This window comes from Acinonyx jubatus, chromosome B2 (assembly GCF_027475565.1).
Source record: "Acinonyx jubatus isolate Ajub_Pintada_27869175 chromosome B2, VMU_Ajub_asm_v1.0, whole genome shotgun sequence".
NCBI classification, from domain to species: Eukaryota; Metazoa; Chordata; class Mammalia; order Carnivora; family Felidae; genus Acinonyx; species Acinonyx jubatus.
Genome location: NC_069385.1, coordinates 38,368,455 through 38,387,201, shown reverse-complemented (window position 1 = coordinate 38,387,201; position 18,747 = coordinate 38,368,455). Strand labels below are relative to the sequence as shown.

The 18,747-nt window shown below is 41.5% G+C and overlaps 1 protein-coding gene and 1 non-coding gene across 8 annotated transcripts in view; one reads left to right on the top strand and one right to left on the bottom strand.

The window, feature by feature from the left end:
• On the bottom strand, positions 1-72 carry TRNAE-CUC (transfer RNA glutamic acid (anticodon CUC)). Its single transcript has one exon. It is a non-coding gene; the product is annotated as a tRNA-Glu (tRNA).
• An 830-nt stretch (positions 73-902) lies between these two features.
• Positions 903-18,747, top strand: part of NCOA7 (nuclear receptor coactivator 7) — a 162,010-nt gene continuing 144,165 nt past the window's right edge. For 3 of the 7 annotated variants that reach the window (XM_027056963.2, XM_027056965.2, XM_027056962.2), the window contains exon 1: positions 10,918-11,057. The gene's annotated coding sequence lies outside the window, so the exon portion shown is untranslated. Of the gene's footprint in view, positions 1,146-10,004; positions 10,352-10,497; positions 11,058-18,747 lie in introns of those variants that run through there. The other 4 variants (XM_027056961.2, XM_015084321.3, XM_027056964.2 and 1 more) reach the window with 4 other exon arrangements.

Sequence of the window (18,747 nt, the reverse complement as noted above, 5' to 3'; positions counted from 1 at the left end):
TTCCCTGACCGGGAATCGAACCCGGGCCGCGGCGGTGAGAGCGCCGAATCCTAACCACTAGACCACCAGGGAGCTTGGCATAGTGCGTTACTGAAGTGTATTTGCTGGTTTAAAAATCTCTACGTAAATCTGGCCAGTAGAAAAGGTTGTGATTCTAAGCCCCACCTACTTGGCTCGGGTTTGGAGTCTCAGCTTCCAAAACTGAGGCACAGTTTCTGCGCTCCGAGCCCAGCACCGAGGCAGTCCCTGCGGGAAGAAGCTGGAGCTTCCAACTCCAATCCTCTTCCGAATGCTCTGCTAGAAAAGAGGTCCTGAAATTTCATTCTAATTATGAATGTCTGACTGTGTCGGTGCCTATACACAAGTTAGAGTACTGTAATGTTAGAGAACCTTGTAATTTGCTTTATTATTTTCTTAATCGTCTAGCTGCTCTTTCTAAATCTAACCTCTGTCGCTTTCTGTCTTTCCCTCTCACGCAGATGTTAAGTGCCACTAAACATTGTACTCAATCTAGGTTGTCACTGGCGGAGCGCATTTCACGTTGTCTTGGCGGGTGGGACACCGCACGCGTCCTTGGCACAAGGCACGGGCTCTAAAGCTGTAGGTGCCCAAGGGCCACGTGGCCTCTTAGGAAGCAACTATGTATCTATCCTGATGATGACTACTTACTTGGGAGTCAGGCTAACGAAGCCGAGAGAGCTGCGGGTGCCGTGCCTAGTGAAGAACCAGGGACAGCATCTGCACCCGGATCCACCAAACCTTGCCACCCGCTGTGTTTCCATTATGCTTTGTTTTTTGTTTTTTGTTTTTTGTTTTTCCAGTGTTATTATCTGGGCAATTGCTTCATCTCTCCGCGTTATGCTCGAGACGCGGCCAGGAAATGATGCAATTACCAGAGGAGTAAAGAAACCTTACAGCCCATCCTCGATTCAGAAACCCTCTTGAAATACGAGCAGAAGGCAACAGGATGTAACTCCTCTTTGAAGTGCCAACCGTTGCAGTTGAACAAATGTAACCCAAGAGACCCCGCTCCGTTGCAAGATGGAAGGAGGCTTACGTAAAACATAATAAATTCATAATGAACTTGCTCACAACCCGCGGCGCCACTGTGAGTTCCAGCGGGCATCCACCACCGCAGAATCTGGGTGAGCCTGTGCTTGGATATTGTTTCTTGTCTTCAGCAACTCAGAGGTGGTTTAGATTGTTGATAAAATTTGTCTACACTTGTTTAATAATATGCAAACAGGAAGATAAAAGGATTTTTCAGGTCTGATAAACATGGAAATATCACAACTAATTTTTAAACTTAATTATATTTTAGGACACACACCTCTTTCCTATTATCAAGGACTTCTTAGGAAATCAAGTTCGGTAGGTGGAGCTCTTATCTTGGAAGTGGGGATTACCAGAATTTCGTAGCAAAGGGTATGGTTTTGAATAAAAAGATAAAGCAGATATTATTTTTAGAATAATTTTAAGTTTTAATAGGGTTAGTCACAATATGCTACAACAGGACAAAAAGGTGCAGTGAAAATCACCATCCCTCTCTTTTCCCCAGCCAGTAATTTCTTTTTCCCAGAGATAACCAGCGTTAACAGTTTCTTCTATATTCTTCTAGAAACAGTCTATGCATGCACAAGTGAATGTGTATTTTTTCCCAACTTTTTATCTTGAAAAATTCTAAACCTACAGGAAATTCCAAGTGTAGGAAAAATGAATGCATATATGCCCTTCATCTGCACTTGTGCTCCCCAATTTAGTAAGATGAGCAACGTGTGACTATCATGCATTGAAATGTGTCTAGCACAAACTTCGATGTTCCATAAGTGATGAATGCCTGCTGGTTTTTTAAGCCTTAATATGAAAAACAAAATAATGTAAAATACATCATTAATGATTTTTATGTTGAGGAGTTCCTGGGTAGTTCAGTTGGTTGAGCAACCAATTCTTGATTTAGGATAAGGTCATGATCCCAGGTGGTGGGATCGAGCCCCGCCTGGACTCTGGGCTCTAGGCTGGGCCTGCTTAGGATTATTCTCTCTCTCCCTCTGCCCCTCTCCCCACATTTGTGCATTCATTCTCTCTCTCTCTCTCTCTCTCTCTCTCTCATAAAAAAAAGTAAAAAGAACAATTTTTACATTGATTACATTTTCAATTAAAAATATATTGGATTCATATATTAAAATTTCACTTTATTTTCACTTTTTAACGTATCTACTAGAATATTTAAAATTGTATATGTGCCTTGTATTGTATTTCTATTTTACAGTGCTGATCTAGAGTCACCAGCTGTTAATATTTTGCCATATTTACTTCTCTTGATCTTTTTTTGAAGCATTTTAGGTTAGTTGCAGACATCATAACACTTTACTTTTAAATACTTTATCATCTGTTTCCTAAGAACAAGCAATACAACTATCATACTTAGGAAATTTACTTTTTTAATGTTTATTTATTTACCTTGAGAAAGAGGAAGAGAAAGCAGGGGAGGGGCAGAGAGAAGAGGAGAGAGAGAATCCCAAGCTGGCTCTGTGCTGACAGCCCTTCGTCCTGGGGCTCAGAGCTGAGCCAAAACCAAGAGTCAGATGTTTAACTGACCAAGCCACCCAGGCACCCTGGAAATTTAAATTTAATACAATATTATTATTTATTATACAGTTAATAATCAAATTTTTCAATTGTCATAACAACACTTTATGTATTTTTCTTTTTACCCAGGATGCACTCAAGGATTATACAGTACATTTAGTTGTCACGTTTCTGTATTCTCCTTTTTTTAATCTGGAACAATTCCCCAATTTTTTTTTTTTAACAATATTGACCTTTCTGAATAGTGAAGGACAGTTGTTTCAGAAAGGCCCTCAATTCAGATAAATATTTATTTTGACAAGAACCTTAGGTGATGTGTTCTTCTCAGTGCATTACATCAGAATGTGCATAATGCTGATCTATCACATTATCTTTCATGATCAATGCTGTAGCAGAATAATGGCCCCCATGGGGATGTCCCTATTCTAATCTCCAGAACACATAAATGTGTTACCTCATGTGGCAATAGGGACGTTGCAGATGTGATGAAGTTAAGGGTTTTGAGACACAGGAAATTAATCCTGGATCATCTGAGTAGGCCCAAAATTATTACAAGCGTCCTTATAAATGAAGGAGAGAGGCAGCAGAGTTAGTGTCCTAGCTATGTGATCGGAGGAAAACTCACCCTGCCTTTCCCGGCTTTGAAGAGGGAGGAAGGAGACCCTAAGCTGAGGAATACAGGTCCCCTCGAGCCTCCAGAAAGAAAACAGCTCTGCCAATACCTAGAATGAGACTCAGGTCAGACTTCTGGATCACAGAACTGTACGATAATAAGTTTGTGTTGTTTCAAGCCCTTAAGTTTGTGGATTTTTTTTTTACAGCAACTATAGGAAATATACAGTAACTCTGAGTATTTGGCTAAGGTGTCCACCATACTTTGAGAATGTATGAATCTTCTGTTCCTCAGCAAACTTTCACCTGATGGTTTTAGCATCCACAGACAATCTTTGCTTGAATCAATTACTACCGTGGTGATTGCAAAATAGTGTTATTTTATCATTCTCATGTAAACAACTTCCCATTCTCTCCTTTCTCTTTTTATTCTCTATTTAATTTTTAAATATCAGTTTGGACTCATAGTCTTTTTCTGTTTTTGTGCTTTTATTCAAGGTATTATAATCCATCACTGTCATTTTTCTTAATAATTAAATTGTCCCAAATTTGGCCAGAAGGAGTCCCTTTAAGTTGGCTCCTGTATTCTTTTGACATGTCACCCTAAATTTTTGAGCACTTCTTTATTTTCTGTCACAAGATGGTCCAGGCACACTCTATACTTTATAGACTGACTTAGGGAGAATTAAGATCTTCATGCATGTATCTTTTCTTTTTTAATTTCTTTGTCTTATTTTTACACAAAGAGGAACGTACTCTACATACTTTACATAAGTTTTTTAAAAATACCTTTTGAAGTATATTTCAAAAATTCTTAAAAAAAATTTTTTTTCATGTTTATTTATTCTTGAGAGAGAGAGAGACAGAGACAGAACGTGAGCAGGGGAGGGGCAGACCAAGAGAGGGACATAGAATCTGAAGCAGGCAGAGCATGACACAGGGCTCAAACTCATGAACCGTGAGATCATGACCTGAGCCAAAGTCAGACGCTTAACTGCCTGAGCCACACAGCCCCCCCCCCCCCCACCAAAGATGTCCATTCTTTACATAAAAAGTTATTCATTATTTTTGATAACTAAATAGTATTCCACTGTTTCAATATTTTCTTAAAGCCATTTCATACTGGTCATTTGGATTATTTCCAATCTTTTGCTTTCACCAAAGTACTAAAATGAATGACTTGGCCCAACCTAATTTAGCATTTCGTTTTTATTAATTTTTCCCAAAACAACTCAACTTACAGAGTACCAATTTCTGATTTGAAAATGTTGTTATATATTGGAAGAAAAATCATGGCATCCGATTCAAATTCACTTATAGTTATAATTTATTGACAATTTTAGTTTTCAATTTGATTTCAACCTGACTCAGCTATTCTTCTTAAGTTCATTAATTTATGTATTAAAGAGATATTTATTGACTAATATATGTCAGGGCCTATATTAGTCACCAAAGATATCAAGGTGAACAAAATGGGATTCTTGACCTTGAAGTTTAGTCTGGTGGGGTTCAAGTAAATAAGTAATTACAGTAGAGTAGTGAATAGTAAAACACAGGTATGACTATATTTTAATAAATTTATTTAATATATTAAAAATGCACCATTCATCATGCATACTTTGCTGATGGGAGTGTAAAATGGTACAGTTACCCTGGAAAATAACTTGGCAATTTCTTATAAAACTAAACATGCACTTACCACATGACCCATCACTTGTACTCTTGGGAACTTATCCCAGAAAAATGAAAACTTGTGTTCACACAAAATCTTCCCACAAATGTTTATAGCAGCTTTTTAATAATAGTCCCAAAGTGGAGACAACAGAAAGGTCTTTCAATAGGTGGATGGTTAAACTGTGGTACATCCATAACATGGAATACTTATCAAAAAAAGGAGCCCGCTATTGATCCACATAACACCTTGGATGGTTCCCAAGGGAGTTGGGCTGAGTGGGGAAAAAAAAAAGCCAATCCAAAAGGTTACAGATGGTGTGATTCCTTTTACTTTTTAAAAATTTTATTTATTTACTTTTGAGAGAGAGAGGGGAGTGGGGAGGGATGGAGAGAGGGAGAGGGGGGAGAGAGGGAGAGGGAGAGGGAGAGGGAGAGAGACAGAGACAGAGAGACAGAGAGAGAGAGAGAGAGAGAGAGAAAATGAATCCTAAGCAGGCTCTGTACTGCCAGCGCAGAGCTTGATGCAGGGCTTGAACCTATGAACCATGAGATTATGACCTGAGCCAAAATCAAGAGTTGGATGCTCAAATGACACTAGCCACCCAGGTGCCCCTGGTATGATTCCTTTTATATAGCACTTTTGGAATTATAGAGATGAAAAGGGATTTGTGATTTGCAGGAATTAGAGATGTGGTGGGGAGGAGGATGGATGTGACTTTATAAAGGGGTAGGTTGTGGGAGCTTTGTGGTGCTAGAACAGTCCTGTGTCTTATTGTGGTGAGTAGAATAATCTGTACAGATGATAAAATTGCTTAGAACACACACACACACACACACACACTCACACATGAGTGTATGTAAAACTGATGAAATATAAACTTGAAAGATCATACCAATATCATTTTTCTGGTTTTGATATTGTACTGGAGTTACCCAAATGTTGCCATTGAGGGCAACTGGGGTCAGTGGGGGTGGTTGGAACCTGAGACTTCCCTACACATTTTTTCCAACTTTTTATGAATCTACAATGATTTCCTTTGAAAAAACCCTATTCAGCTTATTGCACTCTAAATTTCTTTCATCTAACAAAGTCAAACAACAACTACCAGTTCAGTTTAGGGATTCATTTCAGAATTTTAAATGATATCTTAGCTACAATGTCTTTGCACCAGCTTATTTGACTAAGTTTTTCAGAAAATGTAAAAAATATGTAATGAATTCTCAAGCAACTGAACAGACTATTTTTAGCAGAAACAAGACAGAGGAAAGTTTCCAAGGGCAGATACTTATTAGTGAATTGTGAATAAAAGAAAAGGGCAAATTTATTGGGCTTAATCTAAGTAATCAACCGTAAGTTCTATGTGCTTACCGGCATCCGGACAGCAATCCATTTCTATATACATCAGTATTTCTTTCTCAATACACTCTGGCAAGCTCCTCCTTTCAAATGACAAGGAGATTTCTACCTCTGCTTTAGATTTTATGACAAGCCGAGAAAAGCACTGAAGCATCCACAAAAGGACCATCCACAAAAGGACCTATTGACATTTTTCTCAAAATTCAAGGTGGTAATCCACGATGATCTGTACCAATGACACCAGCTGTAAAAATGAACCACTGCCTTCAACACTATTAAATCGTGAACTCAATTCTATCTCTCTAGGTCCAGGATAACTACCACAAGCATCCAGAGATGACATTAGTATTTACCTCCTCTGGAACCCCTGGGTTCCAACCAACCTAAGTCAGGTGTGTGAGAGGAGGTGCTTCTGTGCGAGGAAAAGGATAGGTTTAACTACTAAAGAGTGAAACTGCTTGGTGATAGTAGACCGAACTCCTCACCCAATGCACAAATCTCCTCTCCAGGCTCGTATGGAGAAAAATTCCAAAGGAGTTTCAATTCTTTCAGTAGTTGTAAATTCATTGCTTATCCAGGGAGCTTTTCATTTTGGCAAAGTGCTATTTGCTGATATCCTGGAATTCCAGTGCAAGGAAATGTAACCAGTGTAGCATTTAAAAACAGACACACTAGCCATGCTTCTTGATTACAAAATTATCTTTAGATATATATGTAAGAAAAATACGTACACATTTGCAGTAACAGTTTCTATTGTTTGGTAATGTTTCCCAAAGCCCTCCAGGAAGTTGCTTGGGAGAACACCTGATGCCTGACTGCAGGGATCCAGTTGCCCCCCACTGGTCCAATTTCTATCCTGTGCAGCACGAAAGAGGAAGGCTAGTGAAGTGACTCCTCTTTTCTTCTGTTAAGAGCTAAAGCGATCTCTGCTTCTCCATATCTACTCCAAAGTCTCATCATACAGGGTTCTTTATACCAAAAAAAGCAAGATGACAATTCCACCTAAATTGCCCTGCAATGGCCAACAGAGGTAAAAAGGATGGTTTTCATATTTCACAGAGGCCCTCATAGCCATAAAATTAGTGTAGCACTGTAATTTTTCATTAACTCAACATTTACCAAGCACCTACTAGCCAGGTACACGAGGAGTGCCAGGGATACAATGAAAAAAGCAACCAACCAACCAACAAAAACCTTTACTATAGTAATGTATATTATTAAAGTAATAGCTAACTTTTCTTGAAGGTCACATTCTAAGCATCATTCATGGATTACCTCATTCAATCCCTCTGTCCACCTTGTAAAGTTGATACTATTATCATCCACCTTTTACAGATAAAGCAACAGCGGTTAAGTAACATATGCAAGGTCAGCACAGGTAAAGCTATAGTCTGAAGTCACTGCCTGAATTCCTAGAGATTACCATGTTCTTAAGAAGTACACATTCTAATGAGGTTTGATCTTTAGTGTACTAATATTTCCCAAATGATTAAGTATTTCATTTTATCTCTCAATTAAAATTTCACCTTCTATTTATTTATTTATTTATTTATTTATTTATTTATTTATTTTTAAATGTTAATTTATTTTTGAGAGAGAGAGAGAGAGAGAAGGAGGGTGCAGAGAGAGAGGGAGACAGGGTCCCAAGAGGGCTCTGCCCTGACAGCAGAGAGCCCAATGTGGAGCTCAAACTCACAAACCATAAGATCATGACCTGAGCCGAAATCTGACGCTTAATGGACTGAGCCATCTGGGGGCCTTTCACCTTCTATTTAGAGTAGCACTCTCCAGAATAATTTTTTGTAATAATGGAAATATTCTATTCTGTCCAAAAGAGTAGCCAGTACCTGTGTTTGGCTTTTCAGCACTTGAAATGTGGCTAGTTGAATGAAAAAACACATTTTTAATTTAAATTTAAATTTAAATTTAAATGGCCACAGGGCACCTGGGTGGCTCAGTGGGTTAAGCAATAGACTCTTGATTTTGGCTCAGGTCATGATCTCACATTTTGTGAGATCGCAAGCCCCAACTTGGACTCTCAGAGCCTACCTGGGATTCTCTCTCCCTTTCTCTGCCTCTCCCCTCCACCCCCCCCCCCCTTGTGCTTTCCCTTTCACTCTCTCAACATAAATAAATAAACTTAAACAAAAATAAATTGAACTGGTCACATGTGGCCAGTTTTGGACAGCACACATCTAGAGGATAAGGAAATGATTTTATTTCTTCTGGTTTCTCTATAAAGACAGTGCTTAGGCCAATCAATAAATGCTAAGTTAATGAAAAAGAGCTAGTGAAGAATATTTAAGGGGGAATTTTCTCTCCCTCTAAGCTGAGGAGCACAAATCTTTATTATACCAGGACTTCCACTGTGATGTTATAATAAGTATATGATACAGTATGCAGTCCTACAGAAGTTCATAAAGATATGAAAAAAGATACTTAAGTTACCCTCGGTGCTTTTGAAAGGCTGACATTTTATAATTGATGCTTATTACTTTTAAAATATATACTCAGTTATATCTTTGTCTAATAAAAAAAGATCACCAGGTGCCTGGGTGGTTCAATCAGTTAAGCCTCTGACTCTCGGTTTTGGCTCAGATCATGATCTCTCAGTCCGTGAGTTTGAGTCCCACATCAGGCTGTGTGCTGACAGAGCAAAGCCTGCTTGGGATTCTGTCTTCTTTTCTCTCTGCCCCACCCCCCCCCCAAAATAAATAAAAATAAACTTAAAAAAATCACTACTTAGTTTCTTGAGAAAACATGGGAATGTATATAGAGAAAAAAAAAGGAGACTCTGGGTGGCAAAAGGATGGAAAGAGTCAAGAATTTCAGCTCAATGAACATTTCTGCAAATGTCCTTCTACACACTGTGTTCTAAGCAAACTTCATAACTTTTGTTAGCGTGAGCAACTGCTAAATTCTCATTAGGTGACTTCACTCTGCCACTTACACATCACAGACACATGAACATTTCTATAAACATAGCTGGGTTATTCTAAATCTGGGGGCAAAACACCATGACCTTTTGGATATGAACTGGGGCTCTAGGTCAAAGTCCTCTAAGTGGCCAAGTCATGTGTCAGTGTTTCCTGACTCCTAAGCAGTTCAGCTACCACCCTCCTACACATGCTCAAGAAATCTTCCAGATTTTATCGGTTTGTACCGCTATGGAACATGTCTTATCTTTGCCCATTTAAAAAAAAAAATTAACCTTAGATTTCCAAATCACAAAAGCACCGATCAAAGAAGTGTGAGAGTGGCTCAGTTTCTCTGGAAAGCCCCAACAATGTTCTTTTGATTCAATAAAATCAAGTCTTTGTAGTGTAAGTGGAATTTTCCCTTGAACATAATTGGCAAATCACACAATGCCTAAAGATGGAAACAGGAGGCCCCATTTTATACATGTTCAGTGCAGAATTGAGCGATTATGCCGTTTCTCGCAAGATAGTATAACAGGACCTACTTGCAACTGAAATCCAAAAGCCACCACTGTTAAATGCTTGGCTCGGCCTTTGAGGAGAGGCTGATACAGCATCAACAGCATCAACAACCCAGAGGAGGCCACTATCTAGTGGGCCTGTGTGTACGGCCTCTGACACACCAATGTTATCAAGCCAGCTGCAGACTCCGCCGTGAGTTGTATTGTGTGTGTACAAGGGTAATCCTCAAGATCAAATCCTCCTAGTCATCTTGCAGTGCTGGTCATGGGACCACAGAGGAAACAGCTCTCAAGTGGGGATGGGAAGCTCACGGGCACTGCCCCGCTGCTGATGCAAATCCTCCCCCCAACCAAGGCTCTCTCGGGTCTCTGCCAAGTGTCGGCCTGGAGGGCCCAACTGCTACGTCCCGACCGCTGTAATGATTATAATTTGGCAGCATCCGGGATGCAGTACCAGGAACGGGAACGGGAGGGGGAGGAGATGGTGGGCCCCTTTGCGAAACGTAACGCCGGAAAGGACAGAAGGATGAATTAATTGTGGCCAGTAGCCCCCAAGCTGGAAGGAAACTCAAGGTTTTAAGGCCCGGGAGACGCTTTATAACTTCGGCTCTGCTCTCAAAGCTTCACTTGAAGCGCGGTGCCACGGCAGGCCAGCTGTAGGGGATGCGGCCCGGGGCGAGGTAAGAAGACCCTCCCAGGCTCCACCATCCGGCGTCCGGCCTCCAGGGTAGCAGCGACCTGGCTCTCGGAGGCGTCACAATGGGCCGAGGCCTGAGGAGGCCGCGCGCGCAGCAACCCGGGGCGGAGCCGCGCGGCCGGGACTGGGGCTGTGCCGGGGCAGCGGAGGCTGCAGCAACCGGGGGTGGCCGGGGCGCCCAGCCTTCCAGCTCCGAGGTCGCCGTGGCGGGGAGGATGCCGCAGCCCGAGCCGCGGAGCCCGGCCGCCGAGCTTTCTAGCCCCCGCCGCCGCGGAGGGGCGCAGAGCGTGGCGCGGGCCGGGCGGAGCTAGAGGCGGGCGTCTGCACCGCGTCGCGCCACCCGCAGTTCCCCGCCTCCGGCCGGGCCCGCGAGCCTGTCGCGGCCAATGCCCTGACCGCGGGCGCAGCTGCAGGGTTGGCAAGGCGCCGCGCCCGGGAAGAGGCCTGAGGAGTCCTGGCGGCGCCCGAGTCCATCAGCTCCGGACGCCGGTCCCCTGGGGCACGCGCCTCGCCGCTCCTCCCTCCCGTCCCTGCTCCTCCTCGCCGCACGATCCTCCCCCGACCCCTCCTTCCACCCACCCTAGAGGATGCGCTCCCCCGCGCCGAGCAGCAGAGGCCACCGCTCCCAGAAATGCGTGCGCCCGATCCCCTTCTCCCGGACCCGCGGAGCCGGCGCCCCCGCCCTGTAGGTAGGTGGGTGAGGCGGGGACCCGCTCTCGCAAGCCGCCGGCAGCTGATGCTGCCGCTGGGGAGAGGCGGGCAGCCGGGGCCAGGACCCGCCAAACTTGCCTCCTGCCCGGGCTCGGCAGAGCCCTCGGAGGTGTGCTAATGGCGCTGGAGGCAGACCTCGTTAACCTGACAACCTCTTGTGGAGCTCGGAAGGCCGAATGGTGGCGAAGGAGAGCTTGACCCTTCTCCGCTTACCACCCCCCCCCCCCTTCCCCACCCCGGGCCCGGTGGGCTGCGGGCGGGGGTGGGGAGGACCTGTGGGCTCGTGGCTTATTTGGGCGGTGGGGGCTGGGGGGGTACCGTTGTATTTTCAGCAGCTCAGGTGAAAATATGTCACCGTATTTTTTCGGCTGGATGAGCAGATGCGTTCTTCCTGTTTTAGCCAAACGTGTAAGCACGCAAAGCGTTATTTTAGCGGCACGTAGAAGTAGCGGTGGATTTTTGTATATTTCAGAACTGGCTGGCTGGTATATAAAATTGATGGCTCAGTCCCCTACAGTCAACATTTTAGGGCCAGTTAGGGAAGGTTAGATTATTATTCCAGAAGTCAGATTATTCCGGACGTAGATGAGGCTGGGGTATTCTGCTTACTCGAGGAGCTTCCTGCTTTCCTAAAGCGATGTGTTTTAAGAGTGGCAAGTTTGATACAGGTGTCGGGAGTTGAGAATCTGCTGGAAGGATGCACCCGGGCGGCCAGCAGAGGCAGTCTTGGGCGCAGCCTATAGCTTCCAGCTAGGTGTTACGGTTTGTGTTTTGGTTTATGAATTCTTTCTCTTCTCCCAAGTGTGAAGTTCATACATCAGGGCTTTGAGCACGATTCTCTCTTCTCGGGCTGTCCTTTAAAAAAATAATTTTATATTCAGCAAGAAGCTTTAGAGTTTTGGAAAGTAGATCGTTGTGAACTCCAATTTTATATTAACGTGTTAAGTAAGGTTTAGAGCTTTGGAAAATGAGCCGATGTCGGCTCCAGGAGGACAGAGTCTATATCTTGTTCAATTCTGTAATGCAATGCGTCTGATGGATAATGGGAGCTCATGAGTTATTTGTTGAATGAACTGTGTTTTAAGCTTCATCTAAGGACAATTGAGGATTACATGTATTTGTCCTGTGGCTTTTGAAGTTTAACTGGATTTTAAAAATTGCCTCTTTTACAAAGAGTTAAATTAAATTCTCTTAACAGTTTTAAGTATGAATTTTGGCATTCTCAGGACCACATGCTATCCTTCTTTAATTGTGTTATTAAATGAGGTAATTCTCTTCCACTCCTAATATAAGTGCATTTCATTCTAAGCTTGCAGATTTTTTAATGTTGATAATCAGACATATTTCTAATAAACTCTCAAATACAATTTCAAAAATACGTTTCATGTTTAAAAGAAAATTATGTTACTCCAGAGGTAACAGTGATGTGGTTAGTAAATGACATATTAACTCTGGTTGATTTGAGTTGTTGTGGATGATCTAATTATATTTTATTACAGGTAAAGGTAAAAATAAAGCATTTAGAAGTGTCTGTGACTCCTAAGTGTTTCAAAATATATGGTATACCCATTTTCAACTGTATAGGTTTTCCTCAGTATATAAGCATATTGATTTCCAAATTTGTCAAATTTTGGAAATCAGGGATTTTGAAGATCCCATGTCTTGATGCTTTTAAATTTTGTGTTATCTTGGAAAAATCAAGGATAACTGTATCATATTTCATTGGCTATGTTTTTTCACTATGAAATTTCCTGTTTTGACTTTGTTTTTATTTTCCTGTTATATAAGTTTTATGAGTCAGTCAGTATTAACCTCTTTTCAGTAACTTTATTTAACACAATTATCTGGGAGTAGTCCAGTCATTTCTTTTCTTTTTTTTTCCTTTACTTTTTTTGTCATTTAAAAAAATGTTTTTAAGATTTTATTTTTAAGTAATCTCTGTACCCAGCTTGGGGCTGGAATTCACAACCCTGAGATCAAGAGTCGCATGGGCCAAGAGCCAGCCAGGAGCCCTTTTTTTTTTTTTTTTTTTGTCATTTTAATACCTCATCACTATCCTCACTACATACTACCCAAAAAGCTTACTTTCATAAAACTGTGGTAAGCCACAGTTTATTACTATTGCTCTGCAGCCTAGTTGGGCTCTTCCTAGATGGGGAGGAAATCAGATTTCTATGTAAAAGATGGTAAGATTGGGGGAACCAATTGTGAGAGGGAACATATGAAAAATATTATGATTTATTAAAAGGAAGCAAAAATCCTCCCCCAAATAAAGATAATTCTATTTCATATCTTTGTAATCAAGAATATTGAGCAGGTAATTTACATGGCTTTTACTTGTTCACTTTAATTTCTCAAAAGAGCCCTCACCTATGGTTACCTAAATTCTTTTTACTTTGTTGCAGATAATAAACACTTATTTGTTCATTTGACAAATAGAAATTGAGTGCTTAGGCTGTGCTGACACTCTTGGCCTTGAAACCATCAAGTAAGAGCTAGTTTTTAATCTCAGAATGGGAGAGGCATTTTTCTGTGTGTCCTGCATCCAAATGCGCAATGTCTCTGATTGGATGACTCACAGGGCCCTATCTGGTGAACTCCCAACACTCTGCCCCCATATGCACTACTGGAACGCAATTCTAAGACTCAGTATACTCTCTCCTATCTTTCTGTATCTTTCCCAAGATTTTATTGCCAAATTTCTATCCCTTCCTTTCAAAATGTTATTGACTGTCCCCCTTTTTTTTTTAATCACAGTTCTTTTGTATCCCAGTCCATAATTTTTGTAGTTGTTCTTTACATCCAGTGGTATCTACCCAATTTATATATGTTGGAACCAAAATTGTTATGGTTGCAGAAAAAGTATGGAAAAGAAAATTTGTATGACCTTGAATTTCAAATATGGGGAACTGGTGGTTGAAGAATAATTGTTGTCTATTAATGTCCTCTGAACAATGGCATAGAATGCCTTTGTACATACCAGAGAATATCAGTTGTCTGCACAAAAATTTGATCTGAATCTCAACTGGGAGAAATGACGCGTACAGAAGGTTGGCAGAATAAAGGCTATTAAGTCCACATATTCCATTCCAATTCTAGGTGTTAGACCAGCAGTCGAGCCAGATTTTCAGAAATGATGTGGTTTGGTTACCTTGTTTTGCTTCCTTTGCACCCCCACCCCCTCGGTTGTGCTCACGCTGAAGGATTCTGCTAATAACAGCAGTCACAAGAAACCTGCTGTTCTGTTACTTAGGAGTTGCGGTTACCAAGATCATGGTTCCTTTTGCAGCTCTTGTGTGAAGACCCAGGCAAGTTCCATTTAGTGATGAATGCCAAAGAAAAACTTTACTTCCCCTGCACCATTATTATGTCTTTTTTTCATCATGCAAAACTAGGATGACATAATTGATTATATTTCCCTTTTTGATTTGGCAACATACAAATGCAGAATCAAATTTGCAACTCAATTTTAATAACCTTGTAAAAACTTATGACCTAGTATTGATGTTCTGACTTTTCCTTGGTATTGGGCTTCTGTTCTACCTTGTTTCTCTTGATTCTGATTTTTATATAATTATATTTTCCCACTTTATTGAATTTATTATTTAAAGCTGACTCACATCCTTTGTGAAACAAGGCAAAACATAACACACAAAACCAAATGAAAACATTTGCAGAATTGATCTCTGGACACATATGTTTTTGATTAACAACTTAATTCCATTAAATATCATTTGAACAAGAATTGAAAGTTTAGTATATTTGAGCTTATACAGCCAAATGGAAAACAGTGTGCCTTAGCTTAGCAAAACTAAATTCCTCTTATTTATTTATTTATTTATTTATTTATTTATTTATTTATTTATGTTTATTTATTTTTGAGAGACAGAGCATGAGCAGGGGAGGGGCAGAGAGAGAGGAAGACCCAGAATCCAAAGCAGGCTCCAGGCTCTGAGCTGTCAGCACAGAGCCTGACGTGGGGCTCAGACCCACAAACCGTGAGATCATGACCTGAGCCAAAGTCAGTCGCTTAAACTGACTGAGCCACCCAGGCGCCCCAAAATTCCACTTATATATATTTGAGTTTATATAGCCAAATGGAAGACAATGTTCCATAGTTTTGCAAAACTAAATTCCACCTATTTTGTAACTATTAAATTCATGTCCACTTACCACTTATTTAAAATTGGTAAAACCATTCAATTTAAGTCAGTCATTTCTGGAGTATCTGCCTCATGTGTTTTGTTAGGCTGAACAGGAGATTTATTCCTCCTAATTTTTAGAAAGTTATTTTAGCCGAAGAGCTACCCTAAACTAGCTTAACACTCATCATAGTGGACCTCAAATCTGACCTCTTTCACATCAGTAATTTATTTGATTCATCTTTGTTTTAATAAATCAGATTAATAGATTCTTCTAGAGCCTCTTTTATTTACCAAAAATTTAAAAGATCAAGCTGAGTTAATTGACCAAACCTTCTTGATTCTGATATTTCAATAACTACCTGTTAAGTTGGTTGAATTTAACGAGGTAGTTATTTACATTTATATGATGCCAAGTTCAGTTTGATATGTTTGTCACCCAGGTCAACAGATAGATTGGTCCTTCTTAAGGTGCAGTCCAGGAGCCTTTGGGGCAAAAATAATCTGAGTTGAAAAGTGCACTTTGAGGTGCGCTTGGATGTCCCAGACGGTTGAGTGTCTGACTCTTGATTTTGGCTCAGATCATGATTGATACCAGGGTTGTGGGATCAAGTCCTGTGCAGGCTTTGTGCTGAGCGTGGAGCCTGCTCAAGATTCTTTCTCTCTTTCCGTCTGCCCCTCTCCCCCTGCCTCTCTCAAAAACAAACAAAAAAGTACAACTTTTAACCATTAGAGTGGTTTGGAGAGAGATGTGGGCAGATTTTTACATAGAAGCATTTCATTTCAATAACCTATATGTCTTTTTAAAATTTTATTTTAATAGTAGATAATACCTTTAAAAAATTTTTTTAAATGTTTATTTTTGAGAGAGACACAGAGCACAAGCAGAAGAGGGGCAGAGAGAGAGAGGGAGACACAGAATCTGAAGCAGGTTGGGCACAGAGCCCAACGTGGGGCTCAAACTCATGATCTGAGCTGAAGTCGGCTGCTTAACCAATTGAGCCACCCAGGCGCCACCCTTTTTTGATTCAAAAGGTACAGATGGTATATAATAAAAGGACTCTCTCATCCTCTTTCCCTGGTTACCTGCTTCCCCTGTTTACTGGCAACCAATGCTACCGGTTCATTGGGATCCTCCAGTGACATTTTATGCATTTGCAAGCAAATATGAACGTTCAGTCTGCTTGTTTTATCTACTAACCATTTCTCGAATTCCCGTCTCTCCATTCCCACTGCCCTTGTTTGGCTCCTCAGATGCTTTGGACAGTTGCCTGCATTTTACTTTCTGCTACATTTCAACTCTCCACATTTCAGCCAGTCTTCCTTCTACACTTCCCCCTTCAGGGGCACCAGGGTGGTTCAGTTGTCCAAGCATCCAACTTAAGGCCAGGTCATGATCTTGCGGTTTGTGGGTTGGGGCCCCATGTCAGGTTCTGTGCTGACAGCTCAGAGCTTGGAGTCTGCTTCAGATTCTGTCTCCCCTCTCTCTGCCCCTCCCCTGCTTGTGTTCTCTCTCTCTCAAAAATAAATAAATATTTAAAAAAATTAAACGTCTCTCTTCATACTTTCTAAAGGATTCCCATCCTACACAGGAAGGAGTCCACCAGAGATCTTACTGGGCTCTTGGGCTCTGGAGGAATTCATCTTTTACCCCTTGTACCTCCCTGTCATGCATTTGGCCTGCAGTTCTTGACTCCCTCCCTTCCCCCCGTCACCCCAAATTATAGACCTTTATGACAATCCGATGAAAGTTCATGATCTCATCACACACCACACACCATTTTGCCTGCACATCCATCTTTTGGATCCCAAATTAAGAATCTCTACTACCATGTAAAACTGCTTGTCACTTCCTGCATATGCATAGCATATGATTTTTCTTCTCCATGCTGTTCCCTCTGGAACACTCTGTGCTCCCATTTTGCTTAACAAGACACACTCACTTCTGGTGTCATCTCCAGGGGGCATTCTTAGGTGAGATTCCATAAACTCATGAAGACTTCCCCACGTAATGTAGCGTCCCAAATTGGTTTCCATACTGGGAATAGGCATTTCTCATAAATAGCAAAATTGCTTTTCTAGTAGAAATGAACTATGACTTTGGATAGCATGTTATGATCAGTTAAAAAAGAAAAAAGCCCAGGCTGAAGCTTTCATTTAACCATTCATCCCTCTTCTACTCTCCCCTACCCCCAGTAGAATACATGTCTATCATTTTCTCTAGCATCCCTGACTTACTTTACTAATTCTCTCTCAAACATTGTGTTAACAACCTTTTAAGATAACTTTTGTTTATTATGGCCCACATCTGGGAGTGTGTCTTTTGTGCCTCCGCCCTTGGGTTTGCCTCTGTGATTGGTACACAGAGTGGCAAAAACCTCCAGATAGGGTGCCATTAAACATCGACCCTGTCAGATGACACGAATCATCTGGAGAGAGTGGTCCATCCTAAGAAGTGACTCCTAAGCATGTGAAGGAGGTATTTTTAGTTCCAAGCCAAGTAATCAGAGGGTGTCCTGTGTGCTCAGTTTTATTGCAAAGTGCCTGGCACGAGGTAATTTGCTGTTGACTGATTAACAGAGGATTTAGAGAGTAAGAATATAATAGTGTTTGTTCAGCACTGTTCATGTGGAATCCTGGCTGGTGGATGATTCTGATCACTAATCAGGTATGGCTTGTAGAAGAGGAAAAAATCGTGAGATGACTTTGTAGTTATGAGATCCTTCCAGATCTTTCATTTTCTTTCTGCAATTCTCACCTCAGCAAACATCAGATTTACTGATTTGTTTCCTCAGACCGGTTGGTGCTAGGAATTGAGGGTGTCCTGAGGAGTAGTCATGAATATTCTAGCCATCAGATAAAAATAGCCCCTGCTGTATGATATAAAGCACAATTTTAGGCTGTTGGGAGGGCCTGCTCATTCCTTATGATCCCGGTGTTTACATCTGAACCCTCCTCCCTAGGTCTTGGTGATTCCCTTAATACACTGCCTGTCACTGGGTTCCACTGAAACAGTTCATTAGTAGCCCTCTGATCTCTCAAATCATGGCACTTTCCAAAATAGTTTGTTTAATATGCCTTATTTAAAAAATTTTTTTTATCGCTTATTCATTTTGAGAGACAGAGACTGAACACAAGCGGGGGAGGGGCAGAGAGAGAGAGAGAGAGAGAGAGAGAGAGAGAGAGACACAGAATCTGAAGCAGACTCCAGGTTCTGAGCTGTTAGCACAGAGCCAGATATGGGGCTTGAACCCACAAACCGTGAGATCGTGACCTGAGCTGAAGTCAGATGTTTAACCAACTGAGCCACCCAGGCGCCCCATATGTCTTAACTCTTTTAAAAGCATTCTATAAGAAATTGTTTTAGTCCATTCAGACTGCTGTAACAAAATACCATACACTGGGCGACTTGTAAACAGCAACATTTATTGCTCCCAGTTCTAGAGACTGAAAGTCCCAGATCAGGGCGCCAGCTTGGTCGAGCTGTGGTGAAGCTCCTCTTCCAGGTTGCAGACTGCTGACTTCC